This window comes from Bubalus kerabau, chromosome X (assembly GCF_029407905.1).
Source record: "Bubalus kerabau isolate K-KA32 ecotype Philippines breed swamp buffalo chromosome X, PCC_UOA_SB_1v2, whole genome shotgun sequence".
NCBI classification, from domain to species: Eukaryota; Metazoa; Chordata; class Mammalia; order Artiodactyla; family Bovidae; genus Bubalus; species Bubalus kerabau.
In genome coordinates, this window is record NC_073647.1 from 12137635 (window position 1) to 12154302 (window position 16668).

At 39.9% G+C, this 16668-nt stretch overlaps 1 protein-coding gene across 12 annotated transcripts in view; it reads left to right on the forward strand.

The window, feature by feature from the left end:
- Positions 1-16668, forward strand: part of STAG2 (STAG2 cohesin complex component) — a 130670-nt gene that overhangs the window by 17933 nt on the left and 96069 nt on the right. The window contains exon 2 of one of the 12 annotated variants that reach the window (XM_055564018.1): positions 3210-3275. The exons of 9 other annotated variants lie outside the window; for them this stretch is intronic. The gene's annotated coding sequence lies outside the window, so the exon portion shown is untranslated. Of the gene's footprint in view, positions 1-3209; positions 3276-7179; positions 7246-12031; positions 12088-16668 lie in introns of those variants that run through there. 2 more of the 12 variants (XM_055564020.1, XM_055564021.1) reach the window with 2 other exon arrangements.

The following is a 16668-nucleotide window of genomic DNA, read 5'->3' on the forward strand; positions in this document are numbered from 1 at the left end:
AATGCCACAAGCCTCCGTCCATAGTTCATCAGGCACTCTATCTATCAGATCTAGTCCCTTAAATCTATTTCTCACTTCCACTGTATAATCATAAAGGATTTGATTTAGGTCATACCTGAATGGTCTAGTGGTTTTCCCTACTTTCTTCAATTTCAGTCTGAATTTGGCAATAAGGAGTTCATGATCTGAGCCACAGTCAGCTCCCGGTCTTGTTTTTGCTGACTGTATAGAGCTTCTCCATCTTTGGCTGCAAAGAATATAATCAATCTGATTTCGGTGTTGTCCATCTGGTGATGTCCATGTGTAGATGTTCTCTTGTGTTGTTGGAAGAGGGTGTTTGCTATGACCAGTGTGTTCTCTTGGCAGAACTCTATTAGCCTTTGCCCTGCTTTATTCCGTACTCCAAGGCCAAGTTTGCCTGTTACTCCAGGTGTTTCTTGACTTCCTACTTTTGCATTCCAGTCCCCTATAATGAAAAGGACATCTTTTTTGGGTGTTAGTTCTAGAAGGTCTTGTAGGTCTTCATAGAACTGTTCAACTTCAGCTTCTTCAGTGTTACTGGTCAGGGCATAGACTTGGATCACCGTGATATTGAATGGTTTGCCTTGGAAATGAACAGAGATCATTCTGTCGTTTTTTGAGATTGCATCCAAGTACTGCATTTTGGACTCTTTTGTTGACCATGATGGCTACTCCATTTTTTCTAAGGGATTCTTGCCCACAGTAGTAGATATAATGGTCATCTGAGTTAAATTCACCCATTCCAGCATCAGTGCTGATTCCCAGCATCAGTCTTTTCCAGTGATTCAGCTCTTTGCATCAGGTTGTTGAAGTATTGGAGCTTCAGCATCAGTCCTTCCACATTTTGGCTGTTGTGAATAATGCTGCCAGGGACATGGTGTACAAAAACCTGTTTGAGTCCCTACTTTAAATTCTTTCGTGTATATACTGAGAATTGGAATTGCTCTACAAATGTTTGAGTGTCTATATGTGGTATGGATTGTCCTCAGCACTGCAGATATCAGTGAAAAGAAAAGTCTGGTCCCTGCCCTCAGAATTTATGTCTAGTAGGGAAGAAAGATATTAAATAAACACAGTTAAGTATGGTAAATACTATGTAGTGGAGGACAGAGGAGCCTGGCGTGCTACGGTCCATGGGGTCCTAAAGACTGGGACTGGCTATGTGTATATTTTATATGGTTGTAATCATGCATATACTGCTAAAGTAAAAAGGATACAAAACATTAAATGCTTTTTCTTATTGATATCTTCTATAATACCTCACTCCCCCACCTATCACCACATGAAAATCATTTTTGTCTTTCCCCTCCTCGTTTAAAAATTTAATGCATCTGGTATATATTTTTGACTCTTAGGTGTGGTAGGGCTTTTGTGATGTTGTGATTTATAAGTGACATATATATATTTGGTCTTCTTCCCCATTTCTGGCCCAGAGCTCCCCAAGCCTTTGGAATTTTCTCAGTGTTTAGGGTGGTAGAGGTATCTTTTGTTATGTTAATAAGGGGACTTTTAGAAAGCACCCTAGGATAGGGCCAGCCCTGGTGGCTCAGAGAGTAAAGAATTTGCCTGTAATGGTTACTAGTGAAACCTACTGTGATTAAAGGGTTAGAACTTTCAGCCCCCAAACGCACCCCAACTCTGAGGAGGAAAGAGGAGCTGGACTTGGAATGCAGTCACAATTGGCCAATCATTTAATCAATCCTGAACTCTCCCCAGAACCCCAAAATGAAAGGATTCAAACAGCTTCTGGTTTGCTGAACATGTGAAGATTTGGAGAGAATGGCAAGCTCTAAGAGCGCTTGGAGGCTTCCTCGCCCTTTACCCATGCGGTGTGTCTCATCTGGCTGTTCCTGAGTTAAATCCTTTTACAGTAAAGGATATGTAGGGTGGCAAAAGAGTTGGACATGACTTAGTGACTAAACAGCAACAATAAAAAACTTAAGCCTTCATGGCACATTAATTGAACCCAAGGAGGAGTTCTTAATGTAAAAAAACACACAGCCTCAAAGTTGAGAATTATGTTTTGTTTGAAGAAATTTCTGAGGACTTAAACCCAGAAGGCATCATCCCAGAAAGCTCTGAGGGAGTGCTCCAAAGAGGTGAGGAGCCAGGGTAAATATAAGTTTTGCCACAAAAAACAGGTTGTTAAAATATCAAAAGATTACTGTCAGAGAAAACTAAATATCTCAAATTAATGAATTTAGTGCTTTTCTTGTATGGGAAGATGTGAGAGTCTGGGCTGACTGAAATCATTCCTTTGATATGCACCTCAGTTATCTGGGGCTACTATTGTGTTCTTTCCCATGTTCAGTCCCCTCAGGGTCTACCATTGTGTGGTGGCTGCAGTGGCTGAGGGCTTGGCAGCCTGTTTTGTCTCCATCCTGAGTTCCCTCAGGGCTCACCATGGGGCAGGCTAGTGGCTGATGACAGGATGGCCATAGCATCCTTTGTTTGCTGATGAGGCCGGTGGCATTTTTCAATCACACTGAAAGTGAAAGTCGCTCAGTTGTGTCCACTCTTTGCTATCCCATGGACTGTACAGTCCATGGAATTCTCCAGGCCAGAATACTGGCGTGGGTAGCCTTTCCCTTCTCCAGGGACCTTCCCAACCCAGGGATCAAACCCAGGTCTCCCGCATTGCAGGTGGATTCTTTTCTAGCTGAGCCACCAGGGAAGCCCAGGAATACTGGAGTGGGTAGCCTGTCTCTTCTCCAGTGAATCTTCCTGACCTAGGAATCAAACCGGGGTCTCCTGCATTGCAGGTGGATTCTTTACCAGCAGAGCTATCAGGGAAGCAGGCACCTCTGTTTTATAGCCAGTGGGTTGGAAGTAAGGGAACAACCTGGACTTGGAACTGCTCTCTGAAGTGGAGTTGGACGAGGGCAGTCCTGTAGGACTGAATCCTTAAATCTGTGAAATGTGATGCTGTCTCAGGGTAGATAGTGTCAGAATTGAGTTGAATTGTAGAGCACCCAGCTGGTGTCTAGAGAATCCTTGGTGCTGTAAGAGATATCCCCTCCCTTGCCTGCAACACAACATTGGGATTGGGTCCCAGAACCAATTTAGCTATACACATTTGCCATACCGTGAACTACCTAATTATTTTCCTTGCTGTACATTTGTCTCTTTGCACCTGTTTGAGAAGGTACAGCTTCTATGAGTAACTTTGTTTTTTTTCCCCTATCTAGTTATGTCCAGGAGTGGGATCATGCTGTCAGTCAGTGTGAACTTTTGGAAGATCCTTGTAACTGAAGGTGTGTTGTTTTCCAGTAGGGTTGTACCCACCTTACAGGCCCACTGTTGCTGTCATATGTGGTAATCACGTTGCTGCTTTGGAGATGTTATTTTAAGCAGTTTTACAGTGGTATTTCAGATTCTTTTAATTTGCGTTTCTTTGATTACTAACTAGAATGAACATTTCCCCTTATTTTTGGGCAAGGTATTTTGTAATGTGACAGACAACTCTTAAGTTTAACCTGAGGGCCTTTTTAATTATGAGTATACAGTAGTTTCTGGTTAATTACTGGTAGTGATGGTTTTTAGTATTAAGTAGATCTATCTAATTATTTTAAATTGGATTTGTGTATTATTTCGTAATGTCTGTTCACCTTATTCAGTGGTGTTAGTTCATTTCAATTTACAAACAGCAGTTGCTTAGGAAACCTGCAATAATCTATTCATCCACTTGTCTAGCCCTGTAGCTTAAGTTGCATTCATTGGACACTTTGTGGATGAGCTGCGCTCAAGTGTTTTGTAAATACAGTATGAGAGAACCAGTGGTAAAAGCCCAGATTGTTTTTTTTTCACTGCAGTGTAATCTTTTTAGCAATGAAGCCTACAGTAAAATTAAATTTTTATTAGTAGTTCAGCCAGTTTCTTGATAGTAATGATTATTTTTAGTCATGAGCAGGGTAGATAAAGTGGAATTGGCTGTTCAACATCATTCTTTCAAAAAAAAAAATGACATGATTGTATTAATGGTTGTGACACTAGTAGTCAGCTCCTAGACTACTTCCAGGTAGAAGAAGTTCATAGGCTTCTACTGAGAATTTGTCAGTGCTGTGGCATTAGGAAACCAATGTTAAGAGATACCCTTCTTTAGATACCTGGTAATGTTCTAGACTATCTAACTTAGAGTGATTAAAGATACACTTTTGGGGGAGGGATCTTAGTACCCAGACCAGGGATCGAACCTGTATCTCCTGTATTGGAAGCTCTGGGTCTTAACCACTGTACCACCATGGAAGTCTCACATTAGCGGCTTCATAATGAAAAAATGTTCAGGTCTAGGAGAGAAGTTCAGGGTAAATGGAAATATAGAATAGTTAATTTTCAAGCTTTATTTTTTGAGATTAGGACTTATTTTAGTTTTAGGAACATAAAATGTATTATTTATAGTTTAGTTAAAATGATCATGGGTGTTACATTGTGTTTAAATGTAGTGAATGGATCTCTGCTCTCCTGTCAACACAGTCACCTTGTTTCACTTTTGTGGTAGTTTTACCACTGCTTGGTATTTTCGAATTTCTTTTTGGTCTCTTTCTCCTAGTAGAATTTAAGCACCATAGAAGAATGGACTGTACTGTTTAATGCTATAACTTCAGTGTTTCTAACCATCCATGGTACATAGTAGATCCTTAGGAAATACTTGTTGAATGAATGGATAAACAAACTAATTTAACTGGATATGATTGAAATATTTAGAAATAAATTCAGTCCTAGTTATGAATGTAACTTAACTTCTGAACTTAAGAAATAGCTCATGTTTTTCAGTTTTAAAATCAGTTTGAGAAATGGGAGAAATATCTCAGAGACTTGTCAGTGTTACTATAGAATATAAGAAATTAGAAGTAAAGTTAAAAAGACATCAGTCTCCAAAGTTCATTAAGTAAATCTTTTGCTTTGTGTAACTATATCTGTGGCTTCCCAGGTGGCTCAGTGGTAAAGAATCAACCTGACAATGCAGGAAATGCTGGAGATGTGAGTTTGATCCCTGGGTCAGGAAGATCCCCTGGAGGAGGGCATAGCACCCCACTCCAGTTTTCTTGCCTGGAGAATCCATCCCATGGACAGAGGAGCCTGTTGGACTACAGTCCATGGGGTTGCAAAGAGTCGGATACGACTGAGCGCGCACAAGTGCGCGCGCGCGCGCACACACACACACACACACACACACACAACAATGTCTGAACTTATTATCTGACCTATGACTATTAGCATACGTTCTTATCAGTTTTATCTTCACAAGTTAAGACAAGCTTTTACTCTTAAGTATCCGATTGGTGTATCTCCCAGACTTAGACGTTTCCTTTTACAGTTTACTGAAATTAAGAAATCTGAAGCAGGTGAGAAGAGTAGTTAGCAACTATATTGCTTTTTTGCCACCATCTTGTGGGAGGATTGGAGGTAATGTTTGCTTTTACTGTGTTCTCTGGTGTTGAACCTGTTCAGTTCAGTTCAGTGGCTCAGTCGTGTCTGACTCTTTGCGACCCCATGAACCGCAGTACACCAGGCCTCCCTGTCCCATCACCAACTCCTGGAGTCCACCCAAACCCATGTCCATTGAGTCGGTGATGCCATCCAACCATCTCATCCTCTGTCATCCCCTTCTCCTCCTGCCCTCAATCTTTCCCAGAATCAGGGTCTTTTCAAATGAGTCAGCTCTTCGCATCAGGTGGCCAAAGTATTGGAGTTTCAGCTTCAACATCAGTCCTTCCAATGACTCAGGACTGATCTCCTTCAGAATGGACTGGTTGGATCTCCTTGCAGTCCAGGGGACTCTCAAAAGTCCTTTCCAACACCACAGTTCAAAAGCATCAATTCTTCAGCGCTCAGCTTTCTTCACAGTCCAACTCTCACATCCATACATGACCACTGGAAAAACCATAGCCTTGACTAGATGGACCTTTGTTGACAAAGTAATGTCTCTGCTTTTGAATATGCTATCTAGGTTGGTCATAACTTTCCTTCCAAGGAGTAAGCGTCTTTTAATTTCATGGCTGCAGTCACCATCTGTAGTGATTTTGGAGCCCAGAAAAGTAAAGTCAGCCACTGGTTCCATATCTATTTGCCGTGAAGTGATGGGACCAGATGCCATGATCTTTGTTTTCTTTTTTTTTGATCTTCATTTTCTGAATGTTGAGCTTCAAGCGAACTTTTTCACTCTACTCTTTCACTTTCATCAAGAGGCTTTTTAGTTCCTCTTCACTTTCTGCCATAAGGATGGTGTCATCTGCATATCTGAGGTTATTATTTCTCCTGGCAATCTTGATTCCAGCTTGTGCTTCATCCAGCCCAACGTTTCTCGTGATGTACTCTGCATGTGTTAAATAAGCAGGGTGACAATATACAGCCTTGATGTACACCTTTTCCTATTTGGAACCAGTCTGTTGTTCCAGTTTTGTTGCTTCCTGACCTGCATACAGGTTTCTCAAGAGGCAGGTCAGGTGGTTTGGTATTCCCATCTCTTTCAGAATTTTCCACAGTTTATTATGATCCACACAGTCAAGGGCTTTGGCATAGTCAATAAAGCAGAAATAGATGTTTTTCTGGAACTCTCTTGCTTTTTTGATTGTCCAGCGGATGTTGGCAATTTGATCTCTGGTTCCTCTGCCTTTTCTAAAACCAGCTTGAACATCTGGATCAAATTCTGAGTGTGTTGCTTAGTATGTGTGTTAATCAAATGTAATAGTAGTGATGATCCATCATAGTTTTAGAGCATTGTAGAGTTTATATAACACTGTCACTCTGTTCTCATAATAATTGTTTAGGGAGGGAGGTCTTACGGTATTCATGCTATTTTACAAATGAGGAGTTAGCCTTTTAGAGAAGCCAAACAACATAGCTCAAGGTCGAACAACTAGAACTAGTAAAAGAAACACTAGAACATACATATTGTGTTTCTTGGTTCTGTGTGCTTTAGAACCTAGAATTTTAGATCAGGAAGAAGTCTTAAAAGCTCTACATACATGTGTGTGTTATATGTTTTATATATATATATATATATATATATATATATAATGTTAGTGGAATATATATATATAATGATTTAACATTACAGTGTTAATGGATATATGTATATAATGATTTAACATTATAAAACTGATGTGCCAGGATTCTAACCTAGATCTTCTCAGATCAGATCTGTATTGTTTCTAGTCTTCCCTGTCTTTGATTTTGGAGATGTGTATGCTACTGGATGAACTGGCTGGCTGATAAACAAAGGTATTTGGGTTTCTTAATAGTTTCTGATTCACATCTATATTTGTAATGGTGAATAGCTTCCCAAAACATTTTAAAAAATAATTTTATTTATTTTTGTCTGTGCTGGCTCTTTGTTGCTACTTGGGCTTAACACTAGTTGCGGCAAGTGGGGTCTACTCTCTAGTTGCTGTGTGCAGGCTTCTCATTGCGGTGGCTTCTCTCGTTGTGAAGCATAGGCTCAAGGGCACAAGGTCTTCAGTCGTTGCTGTTCCTGGGCTCTAGTTGTGGTGCATGGGCTCAGTTGCTCTGGGGCACATGGGATCTTCCTGGACCAGGGATTGGACCTGAATCTCCTGCATTGACAGGCAGATTATTTACCATTCAGACATCAGGGAAGCCCCTTCCCCAAACATTTAAATGTATTTTAAGGCAGCTTGAGATAGTGGAAAAGAACATAATAAGCCTTAGATCTTAGCCCATTTAAGTTGGAATCCTGTGGCTTCTTTCCTCATTAACTGTGTGACCTTGTGGAAATTACCTAACTTCATTTTCTCATCTATAAAATGGGCAGAATATCACCTACCTTGAAATAATCAAGGATAGTGTAATATGTTGTTTCTGACACATGGAATATGCTTGATAATGTTAACCTTGCTTTATTTAACATTGATGCAGATTGATAAGAACAACTATTATGATCTTAAATGTTAGTGTATTTGAAGTTTTCAATATTATTACTACTACCTGTTGATTCTTATTGAGTGCCAGGCACTAATCTAAGTGCTTGATAAATCTGTCATTTTAAATCCTTAAGCAGAAACCATGCAAAGCATTGGTGCAAATCTCCTCACTGTACAAATAGCAGAAAATTGTAGGCATGTGTCTTATCTCTAACCAAGAGCCCTAAAATAAATGTTGATCTACTTAGATCTAATAATGATTAAAATAGGGAATAATTCAACATAAAGTATATACACAGGAAGCAGTGTTGTTTATTGTAATGAAATACTGGGGTCAATCTTAATGTCCAACAATAAATAAGGAGGTTATAGTGCATGACATATGGTGGGATTTTATGAAACTATTAGTAGTATTTATTACAAATATTACAGAAATGGTAGAAATGCATACAGAGATTAAAATTATGCACAGTTACATCCATTCCGTGGTTATAATTTTGAAAATTTTACACATAGACATTCATGCATGCACATACAGACAAAACCTGGGAAGAAAAATGAAAAAATGATTTACTGATTTACTAAGATAATGGATGCTATATGATTATTGTGTTAAAGGTAATTTCATGTGTAATTTTGTGGGAACCAAGGTTATGTGTTTTCTGTGTAGTGTGCACTGAAAGATACTGCCCTTAAAACATTCAGGGGGGTTGAGCTAGGTGACATGGTCCAGTATAATGTTTCTTGTACTTTGGGGACACTTTAATCTCAGTTATTGGCTTTTTATTCTTTTAGTAAACTCAGCACACATTATCATCAATCCGTTGCATTTTGCTATGGAATTTTAGTTTTTCTTTTTTCCTTCTTGTTCTGAAACAGGATGGCTACCACAAGTAGATAAATATAACTGCTTTTTTACCTTAATGGATTTATTTGAGAATCTTCAAGTTCTTGTACTTTAAGCCCGAAGATCGATGTCCCATTGCAGTATTATGAGGGAAACCCTCTATTGTAATCTGTTATGCCCATTACTTTTTGTGTAGCTTGTCTTGTCAATCAGCAGAGCAAATACTTTACTGCTCTCTGCCTTCTGAATTACTTCATATATTTTATGGTTGATATATTTTATGGTATGTGTATTCTTTTCTGTTTCATTGCTTCCATAAAAAAGACTGGTTTAGGTGTTAGTTTAATTCCTTCTCTTTTCCATTTGTCTGTGAGTACTACAAAACACAGTGTTCCATTGATTCTTGCATTTCTCATTTATATTCTGATTTTAAAACAAGCTTGTTAGAAAGAATTTGCTTGGGTAAATAGTATGATGGTCTTGGTGTTTGAAAAGTTACTAGAATGTTGCTTTTTCCATTGTTTCAGTCATGTTCCAGTTAAGAGTATTGTTAAATTGATTCTGTGTGTCTCTCTGTGTGTGCTTATCTCTCATTTATTTTACATTAATCTTCAGAAGAGTATGTCTGCAAGTGAAACCATGAGAATTCTTTGTACTGTAATTCTTTGGAATGCTTGCCTTTCTTGGGTTGTTGTTTTATAGAAGTAGTATCCAGAAAACTTACGGGCTCTGTAGCATGGTCCTCATGTCTTCAAGGGATGTTTTAAAAATGTTTAGAGCAAACTACTTCAAAAGAAGAAGAAAACTATTGTTACTTGTATAAAAATAATGATCCCTACTCATGGTAAAAATTCAGTATAAAAGGGGTCTAAAGTGAAAATTTCCGGTCCCTCCATTCCCAGTTTTCAGAGGTAACCACTGCTAAGAGTTTCTTTGGATTCTTCCAGAGATTTTATAAGCATAAACAGGTTGGATCATACTTAAATGTATTGGTTTGTAACTTGTTTTCACTTGATACTATCTTACATTTTATAATATCAGCACATTTTTAGAAGTGTGTACTTTGTATTTATGAATCTAATTTTCCTGCCTTTTAAAAATGTAGAATTTTTCTGGGCATAGGGCATGGATAAAATTTAGTGTTTTTTCTTCAAGAAAAAGTGGTATTGTAATTATTTCTCTAATAAGTTAGCTTAGACTTTTCTTGTTGTGTGGGAAGTTCATGGGAATGTGATTGAGGGCATATTTATGTCAAAAGAATAGACTTTGCAGTTGTCCTTTGGTTTTCATGGGGAGTTGGTTCCAGGATCTGCTGTGCATACCAAAATCTGAGACTGCATGTATACCATGGTTAGCCTTCTGTATCTCTGGTTTCGCTTCTGCAGTTGGCCAACTGTGGATCATGTAGTAATGTAGTATATATTGAAAAAAAATCTGCATAGAAGTGGGCCTGGGTAGTCCAAACCTGTATTGTTCATGGGTCAACTGTATCTTTTCAGAGTGAATTGTATATAAGATGCAGTTTTTGTCCTCAGAGTCAGCAGTCAATACAGAAGGTGGTTAAGGAAACAAAAACATTAAAAATACAGGGTCATTATTGTAATGATGGAGGCTTGTGTATAGGAACAGAAAGAGGTAGTGATTATCTGGGAAACTTCAAAGGAATGTGCCTTACAGAGGGGAGGGTAGTGACTGAGGTTCAGAAGGAGTTGACTAGGACATTCAAAACCAGCCCCGCCCCATACAGTGCAGTAGTATTCAACTGCTGTTAGTTCCCTTCAGTTCAGTTCAGCCACTCAGTCGTATCCAACTCTTGTGACCCCATGGACTGCATGCAGCACACCAGGCTTCCCTGTCCATCTCCAACTCCCGGAGCTCACTCAAACTCATGTCCATGCAGTCGGTGATGCCATCCAAACATCTCATCCTCTGTCATCCCCTTCTCTTCCCGTCTTCAATCTTTCCCAGCATCAGGTTCTTTTCCGATGAGTCAGTTCTTTGCATCAGGTGGCCAAAGTATTGGAGTTTGAGCTTCAGCATCAGTCCTTCCCTTAACATACCACTATGTTTGGGGCTTCCCAGGTGGCACTGGAGAAGGCAGTGGCAGCCCACTCCAGTACTTTTGTCTGGAAAATCCCAGGGACGGGGGAGCCTGGTGGGCTGCCGTCTATGGGGTCGCACAGAGTCGGACACGACTGAAGCGACTTAGCAGCAGCAGCAGCAGGTGGCGCTAGTGGTAAAGAACTGGCCTGACAATGCAGGAGACATGAGGTGCAGGTTTGATCCCTGGGTGGGGAAGAGAGATCCCTTGGTGAAACACACGGCACCCCACTCCAGTATCCTTGCCTGGAGAATTCCATGGTCAGAAGAACCTGGCGGGCTACAGTCCATAGGGTTGCAAAAAGTTGGACAGGACTGAAACAAGTGAGCACACATGCATGCTGCAGTGTTTGATGTCCACATGTTTCTTTGCTTGAGCCGTTTCTAATGCCTAGAATGCTCTTGCACCCAATTGCCAGCATACTGTGCATATCATTCTAGATTTAGAGTTGGATCACCTGAAAACCATATCTGATCCCCCCTTTCCCAGTTGAGAACCACTTCTCTGTGCCTTGGAACTTCCTGTGCATATTTATGCCAGTGTATTTTATTTTTTTTTTAATTTAATTTTATTTTTTCACTGTGTCATGTGGCTTGTGGGATCTTAGTTCCCTAACCAGATATTGAACCCAGGTCCTCAGCAGTGAAAGTCAGGAGTCCTAACCATTGGACTGTCAGGGAATTCCCATTGCTTGTGTACTTTCAGTGTACTCAATTACAATTACTTTTGTGACATCTTCACTGTATTGTAAACTCATGGGGAGTCAGCTATGTTTTATTCATTTCCAACATTTTATTATGAAAAATTTCCAGCATATGTAATTGTAATAGCAATCACCTATATAACCAGGGCTTCCCTGGTGGCTCAGTCGGTGAAGAATCTGCCTGTAATGCAGGAGACACTGGTTCAATCCCTGGGTTTGAAAGATCCCCTGGAGGAGGAAATGGCAACCCACTCTAGTATTCTTACCTGGGAAATCTCATGGACAGAGGAGCCTGGCAGGCCAGAGTCCTTGGGATTGCAAACAGTTGGACATGACTGAAGTGATTGAGTTTGCATGCACCTGCCTACCTAGCCGTCACCTACATTCCACCTTTAACATTTTGATATATTTGCTTTGTCAAATATCCACCCAACCATTGCTCCCTTCTATCTATTGATTATCCTTTTTTATTTTAGATGATTTTCAACCTGCGGACATTAGTGCTTTTCACCACTATGGACTTCAGCTTAAGGTCATTAAACGGAGTTCATGTTTTACTCATTATTATCCTTTTATTTACATTTTGAAAATTGTGCCTGTTATTTTTATCATCAGGGCTATCTCAGTGCAAGTGCTGAGGTTCTTAGTAATATTATAATTAAAATCCTTAGTTTTGTGCATTTGACTATAAGTGTATTGCATTTGAAAGAAGCAATTCATTAAGAGCTAGAGTAGAATAATAGAAGAAGGATAATTATCATGGTTATTAGAATAATTTATTGTTTAAAGGCTGAACTAAATGCTAGGTAAAAAGAGAAGGTTGGAAGGGATAGTTCAACTGGGAGGATACCAAGAACTGACCTTAACTAGGATTTTAATTGAGCCTTACTGATTCTGGGTTGAGTAGCAGGGGGCAGTTATGGTTAGATTGGGGAAGCAGAGGTGAGAATGAGCACCTTTCATGGAATACTGAAACAAACATTGTGATTGCAGCTGTACGTTCAATTTCATTAATAAAAAAAGCATTGGTTTGTGGTCTTGGAGGATCTGGTCAGGATTGGGAGGGGTCTTGATAGTGTTAAAATATGACATGTCCAAAGAGGCTATTTTGTATTTTTCTTAAACTCACAGTTTAAAAAATACTCTTTTTATCTAATGCTTTTTTTCTCCAATTGAACAAACTTTTGTCTTGGGTTATTCAGAATTTCTAGAACCTGGCAGCTCCTGGCGTTTTTGTAGAAGATAGAAATTGGAAAGAAGATCCCAGTAGCAAATTGAAGTCTATATGGAATAAACTTTGTGAAGAGTTTCATTCATGGTTAGCTTAAATTTGGGTGGTATCTTATTTAGGAAAGTCACATTTTTCTCTCTTGTGGAAGGAAGAGTGGTATGGTGACCACCGGTTTCTTAGACTTTGGGCAGCATCTTAAGGACATTCTGGGGGAAATGCATCATTAGGCTGTGGGTTTCTGGCATTTGAGTGAACAAAGGTTCAGATGATGAAGTGGCCTAAGAAGGAAGAAGGAAGTGTGTTTGCTTTTCTTCCCTAACTATTCATGCCTTCTCTGTCTGTAAAACTGGGTCAGTCTGTGTATCAGAAGTTGCTGATTCCATGACTTAGAGCAGCTTTTCTTAAAGTGGGGTATGGACCCACCTACATATGAGATTTGTGAATAATACAAGATGCCTGATACTTGTGTATGCAGATCTACTGAACGGGTCCCTAGTTGTGGGTCCTGTGACCCTGCGTTTAAACAAGTGTTTATATGATTCTTATGCCTACTGGAATTGAAGAGAACCACTTTCTTACAGATAGAGTTTTCCATTATTTATTACGTGATCGCCTATATGTATGATGACAGAGCTATTGTTCCCCCTCAGGGACATATAATTACAAGCAACATGTGCTTATTTGCTTTATAGGATTGATGGTAAAGTGCAGCTTTGGGGGATTTTCTGCTGCTCAAGATTTAGCTGGAGAACATTTTGTATACATAGGAGTAAGGAAAATTTTCTGTTTTTATTGCATGTATTGAACAACATGTGTAAGATATTTCAGGGGTTTTCTATGTGGTAGTTTCAGACATTTATATAAATATAGAGGAGGGAAACTGATACCTCTTTTATAGTTGAAATTGACTGATTCTCAAATCCTTAAGGGCTTCCCCGGTGGCTCAGCGGTAAAGAACTCGCCTGCAATGCAGGAGATGTGGTTCGATCCTTGGGTCAGGAAGATCCCCTGGAGAAGGGAATGACAACCCACTCCGGTATTCTTGCCTAGAGAATTCCATGGACAGAGAAGCCTGGCAGGCTGCAATCCTTGGGGTTGCAGAAGAGTCAGACACGACTTAGCGACTAAACAGCAACAAGTCTTCCAAAGAGTATTGAACAGCTAATATGTGGATGATCCTAACAGGACACCCATCTACTTGTGAAGCAAATATGCAGAAGGCAGCTAGGAGTTTTACTAGCTGTGTGACATTTTGCAAGTTTTCATAACCTTTTAGAAAATAATCTTAATTTTTTGGGGAAGTCAGTGGTGTATTATGGAAACCATTTTATTACTTAAGTATTTCAATAAGTCTTAGCATGATAATGTGAGGACGTTTTTCTTCCTCTTTGAAAACATGTATTTATGTATGGCTGTGCTCCAGCTTTCTTTAGTTGACCGCGAGTAGGGGCTGCTCTCTGGTTTCAGTGCACGGGCTCTAGGGCACACGGGCTTCAGCAGTTGCTTTGCTCAGGCTCAGTAGTTGTGGTCCACAGGATTAGTTGCCCCGTGGCATGTTGGATCTTCCCAGACCGGGGATTGAACCCATGTCCCCTGCATTGCCAGGTGGATTCTTAACCACTGGACCACCAGGGAAATCCAGGACTTTTTTTTCCTTGCATATTAATATAGAGACATCAAGGAGGATAGAAAAAGCCCTGTGTAAACTGAATTCCTCTTCTTTAAAAAAGATACTTAAGAGGTGTTAGTCGCTCATTTGTATCGTGACTCTTTGCAACCCTGTGGACTGTAGCCCGTCAGGCTCCTCTGTCCATTGGATTCCCTGGTGGCTGAGATGCTAAAAATCTGCCTGAAATGAAGGAGACCTGGGTTTGATTCCTGGGTGGGGATGATCCCCTGGAGAAGGGAATGGCTACCCACTCCAGTATTCTTGCCTGCAGAATCCCATGGACAGAGGAGCCTGATGGACTACAGGGGAGTCACAAAGAGTCAAACACAGCTGAGCGACTAATGCACTAAACATACTTGGAGACAGATAAAATGTACAAGTCACAAAAAATGTGTAGGAGTGGGTAGGTAGTGCATCAAAGAAGCCTGGAGAATAGTGAGCTATTTAGCCTGAGGAGGTTGGATGATCTGAGAAGTCTCAAGTGCAAAAGGTAATAACATCCTTTGTGTGTGGCAATGGCAGTAGATAAGGAGGTGAGCAGGCTGGAAGATAAAAGCCCTCTTGGACAAGGTCAGATTAAGAGAGATTGTAGGGCTGTATGTAGTAACTGTTGTGAAAAGACGCCATTATAGTAGGAAGTGATCTGTCTCCTTGAAAGTAGGGGAGAGAATGTTTTGCTTTTTGAAGTCAGCAAGAAAGAGATCATCATCAGCCTGTTAGGAATGTGGGCAAATGACATGAGCAGATAGAGTATGGAAAAGACAGTAAGAATGGCTCTTAACCATAAGGAAATAAGAGAAGTACAAATTAAAACTGGAAGTATCAGGGACTTCCCTGGTGGTCCACCGGCTAAGACTCCACACTCCCAGTGCAGGGGGCCTGGGTTCAATCCCCTGGGCAGTGAGCTGGATCCCACATGCCACAACTAAAGATGCCACAATGAAGATTGGAGATCCCATGTGCCACAAGTAACACTTGGCACAGCCAAGTAAAAAATTAAATACAATTAAAAAGAACTACAAGTATTGTTTCTTAGCCAGACCTATTTGGTTCCTGATTTTTAATATTAACAGCAAGAGTTCAGATAATGATAAATGCCTGGATAGTGACAAATACTGCATTATCCAAGTCTTTTGGTTTACAAGTTTTGCATAGTAATGGATTTATTGAAAATGTATGTTGGATTTCTGAGTTTGTGTAGGGAGATTCACTTGAATAATGATTTTTCATTTTAGCAGATTGACAAAAATTTGAAAGTGTTGACAGTGCTGTTAGATGTACAGAAACACACCCAGACATAGGTTGGTTACTGGTAGAAGTACAAATTGGTATAACCTTTGTGTATGGAGGCCAATTTTGATGTTATTTGTTAATATTACAAATGCATATGGCTTTTGGCCAAAATCGCCAATCATGGGTCAGTTGGTATGAAGGACAGCTTATGTTTTAGTTGACTAAAATGACCAGAGCAACATGGAATTAAATATTGTTTAAGTTGTTAAAGAATAGTTTTTGGTGTTCTAGTGTAGATGTTGAAGAAATTAATTGGAAGAAAGCATTTGGGTGGTGAGGGGGTGGATAAGACAACACTGATGGACACAGATTAAAAAATTTTTTTATTAAGATAGTTATTTAGATAAAATCCAAGTCACTCTTTTTAGTGTATAGTTCTGTGAGTTTTAGCAAATGTGTATAGTTGTATAATCATGATTACAGCAACATACATTGCATGTGTGCATGTTCAGTTGTGTCCAACTCTTTTGCGACCCCATGGTCTGTAGCCTACCAGGCTCTTCTGTCCATAAAATTTTCCAGGCAAGGATACTGGAGTGGATTGCCATTCCTTCTCCAGGGGATCTTCCTGACCCAGGGATCGAACTTCCCTCTTGCATTTCCTGCCTTGGCAGGCAGATTCTTTACCACTGTGCCACCTGGGAAGCAACATACATTACAGTTCCACTGTTTCTACCCCCAAATCCCTCCTGTACTCCTTGGTGGATATTGGTCTTTCTCCCCAGTCCAAGCCCCTCCACTGATCTATTTTCCATGCATAGATTTTTTTTTCTGCATTTTCCAGACGGTCTTATAAATGGAATCATATCTAAGTAGCCTGTTGAGTTTGGCTGCTTTCACTTAGCAGAATACATTTGAGTTTCAGCTGACTCAGTTATATCAGAAGTTTGTTCCTTTTTACTACTGAGTAGTAGTCCATT